Below are 4,151 nucleotides of genomic sequence, written 5' to 3' on the forward strand. Positions count from 1 at the left end.
CATAAAACTGTAACATTTCATTTGGAGACAATCATATTCATTTGTGTTTGTTTATTTCTTATTCTGTTTAATGTTTAAAGATGAAGGTTCCAGGTTTGTATTGTTGTCAGTATTGAATTGAGAGGCGCACCGGGGGTGGAGCCAGACAGAGAGAAAAAAAGAGCGCGGGGGCGCAGAGTTTTTGGGAGTGAAGAATAAAAGTGCTGAAACCTGTCCTGCCATATTGGTATCAATCTATTGAGCACGGAAGACAGCAAAAGAACCGACGGACAGAAGACATTGTAACCCGCTTAACCCACTGCTCTGGAGACGGAGAAGACGGCGATTTTTAAGGGTTACAAAACCATCCAGCAGTCAGCCAGTCATTGAACCACTCCAACCAGATTTTCAGTGGGTGTGGTTTGGAGGGTGTGGCTGATTTCAGGAGGCTGGAATGTTGTCAGTTTGACAGAGAAGCATCATTGTCATCATTGATTTTACTCCTCGAAGCAACACCATGAAGAAAAGGTAAGTAGTTTTATTTATCTATCTACACACACACACACACACACACACACACACACACACACACACACACACACACACACACACACACACACACACACACACACACACACACAAACATATGTGTTCTTGTATTTCTATCCTTGTTGGGGCCAAATGTCCCCACAAGGATAGCAAAACGTGAAACGACGTGCCTTGTGGGGACCTTTTTCCGGTCCTAAGTAGGAGAAACACTGTTTTCTTGACCATGTTGTTGTTACTGAAAAAAGTAAAAGTGCAGAAACATTTCTTTAGGGTTAGGCTTTATTGTGGTGTGGGTTAGGGTTAGGGTAAGGGTCAGGGTTAGGGGCTAGACATGAATGGGAGTCAATGGAAGGTCCCCACAAGGATAGAAATACGAGACTGTGCGTGTGTGTGTGTGTGTGTGTGTGTGTGTGTGTGTGTGTGTGTGTGTGTGTGTTTTGTTTATTGTAGAAACATTTCTGATGGCACTTTCATGATGAAGGTCAATATGTGAAATGGTGTTGAACGGTGGTAACATTGTTGTGTGGTCCTGTTTGTATGGTGGTGAAGCACGAGCAGCGGCACCATGAGATGCCAAATCAGCATTACACCCGGCAGCAGCCGCAGCACCGGGGGTCTCAACAGCACCTTCAGCAGCCGCAGCAAGATAAGCAACCCCACCAGAATTACCGCAGTCTGCCACGGCGGCGGCGGCGGTGGCAGAGCATCTGCACCGCATGGCTCTCAACAGCAGGGTCAGTTGTTCTTTGAAATTTCTACTTTTAATGATTTATCATTGCAAAATTAAAACAGCGTGTTGAATAGCAGATTGCAATCGATAATCCTTTTTCCTTTTTCTTTTTAGCTTTTTCAGGGAAAAAGCCCTAGCTTCATAGAAACCAGCTTGCAAACATGTTTAGCCCAAATCGACAGCAGAATCAATATGTAATCCACACCAGCTACATGGGTTATGATTTTTAATGAAACTGTTCAATCAATTTCCTTTGTGCTGTATCCTCTTTATTAGTAAATGTGATATGGAAAAAAAAATCTATTATTAAGATGTAAGCGAGTGTGAAGAAGATATGTGTTATTGCTTTGTATTAGTTTTTCATGATCTGGGTTCTCCTTTGGTAGGCTACATTTGGGTCTTAAAATGAAATAGAGGTTCTAAACATACTAAGTGAGTGCAGTTTTAGAACAGCTTCAGTGTAGATTTATGGAGCAGAACAACAGTGTCACTTCAAGGCCGCAAAGCAACAGCAAAGATTCTTCCCGGCAGTGGAGTCCAGTTGAGCTGTGAGTGTTGTCTCTCACGTTCCATCTTCTGATGTTCCTTCTGTGTCATGTGTGTGATTGTTCAAATACAAAAAAATGTTGCTGTCAAGTGTGTAAACGATGGAAATGTGTTCATGCTCTTTACAAATGTGGAAGATATTGCCTACATATTCTCTTCATCGTCATATACAGACTATTTATGTTGCTGTAATAGAAGTTGTGCTTCTGTCATGTAATTCACCATTAATTACACAATATTTCTTTTCCTTTACAAAGTCACCAAGAGAGCCTTGTGGAGAAACAACTGCACTTATATGAGGATATTCAGCTGGATCATCTGCCTTCCTGGTTTAGTTTTGTTGCACTGAAGTGATTACACTGACTTTTTCACAGAATGTGGACTTTTAGATGAATCTGCAGTGACAATGACACTGTACTGCAATATTTCTGCTGAGTTATAGGTGAATCCTCAATAAATTAATGGTGTTACCTCTGTACACACATTGCATATTCTTGATTTGTGTTTCGTAAATATACATTGGGAAGCGTAAATTACTGTCACGGTGCAAGGTGGAAGGACCCAGGCGCAGACAGCAGGGGGAGTTCAAAGAGGGTATTTTATTTCCAAGGGGAACTCAGGAGGGCAGGAAACCAGGAACTCGGGAAACTCAAAAAACACAGCAGGTGCAGGACAGGACACGCGAACACACAGACAGACCCTCAAGGAGCCGACAAGACACACCAGGACAGCAGGACTTATAAAAGGGGCAGGACAGGTGCAGCACATTAGGGAGGTAACGAGACAGAGACCAGACAGGAGAACATGAGGGCAGACAAACACAAAACAGGGCCCGAGCGCCCCCACATGGGTGCAGGGGCACAGGGAGTCACAATTACAGCAGAGGACAAAGAAACAAAATGTGATTTCCTGTGAAAATGATGCTGTTCATGTTATTAATGCACTGGTTTTAATTACTCTGTAGTCTGTGTTTCAAATCCATCTATCTCTTGAGATTATCTACTTTTTCTTTGGTGAAATAAATGATCGGTGTCTTGGCTTTTCGTGTCTACAGTTTTTTACGACTGCAAAAACACTAAAAACAAAAGAATCACATCCCGATCAATACCTTACACTCAAGGAGCAAAACTCAGGATCAGATTTTTTTTTTTTCATTCAAAAGATAATACAAAATATATACAAAAAGAGAAAATAATACAATGATGAATGAAAAAGGAGCAGAAAGAAGAATAACTTATAATGTCTGCCCCTTCTTTCATCATATCATGTTTTCCCAGCCTTTACAAACACCATCTTTTTCACCTGATTTTACCTCAGTTACACACACCTATTAATTTTTTTTCTTTTTTTTTTCTTCCCCTTTTCCCCTCTATCTACCTCTACATTTTCCAGCAACTTATACTCCGTCTACAATTTCATTCATTATCTGTCTTTGAAATTCCGAGACCAACTTCATTCTGTCAGAATAGAATCTTGCAGTGTTGGACACATATCTCATGTGTCCAACACTGCATAACTCCTCAGTAATGTAGTTTTGAAATTTCTTTTAAATGCTGCGATTGTTTGCAGTCCTTTTACTTCTTTCTGAAGTGCATTCCACAGATTGGTTCCCTTAACAGTCACAGTGCGTTCCATTATTTTTGTTCTGAATCTGGGTTTTTTAAAAATATCAATCCCCTTTAGATTATAACAGCTTTCCCTTTTTTCGAATCTTTCTTGAATTTTTTCAGGTAACATGTTCCTATTAGCTTTATATAATATCTGTAGTATTTTATAGTCAACTATATCATCAAATTTTAAAGTATTATACTTAATGAATAATGGGTTTGATGGGTCTGTCTTTCTATTATCATTTATAATTTCAAAGCCTTTTTTTGTAAAAAAGGTTGTGTATAAGTTTTACAGGTTGTCCCCCAAATTTCCACACAATAAGTTAGGTATGGAATAATTAGTGATTTATATAGGTTAATTAATGCTGACTGATTTAAAACTGATTTTACTCTATATATACTGCAATGGATTTAGCTATTTTATTTCTAATATAATTTATATGTGACTTCCAGCTAAGGTCTTTATCAATAATAACACCTAAAAACTTGTTTCCTGTACCCTTTGAATTTCCATCCCATCTGTCTTAATTGATATATCTATATTATTTCCTCTATCATTAAACAATATATAATTAGTTTTTTTAACATTAAAAACTAAATTGTTGCCATCAAACCACTGTTTTATCTTCTTGAGTTCTATATTAACTACTTCTATTACCTCCTTTAATTTTTTTCCCGAATAAAATAGTGTTGTGTCGTCAGCAAACAAAATACTCTGTAATACTTCCGATGCTTTA

At 38.7% G+C, this 4,151-nt stretch overlaps 1 long non-coding RNA gene across 2 annotated transcripts; it reads left to right on the plus strand.

Moving 5' to 3' along the window:
* The first annotated feature begins 373 nt into the window (after window positions 1-373).
* On the plus strand, window positions 374-2,546 carry LOC115409603 (uncharacterized). 2 transcript variants are annotated; one of them, XR_003933998.1, is made up of 4 exons: window positions 374-507; window positions 1,078-1,262; window positions 1,373-1,806; window positions 2,062-2,546. It is a non-coding gene; the product is annotated as an uncharacterized LOC115409603 (long non-coding RNA). The 2 variants fall into 2 exon arrangements; XR_003933997.1 differs by having other exon boundaries at window positions 1,373-2,546.
* The last annotated feature ends 1,605 nt before the right edge of the window (window positions 2,547-4,151 follow it).

This window comes from Salarias fasciatus, chromosome 22 (assembly GCF_902148845.1).
Source record: "Salarias fasciatus chromosome 22, fSalaFa1.1, whole genome shotgun sequence".
Lineage (NCBI taxonomy): Eukaryota > Metazoa > Chordata > Actinopteri > Blenniiformes > Blenniidae > Salarias > Salarias fasciatus.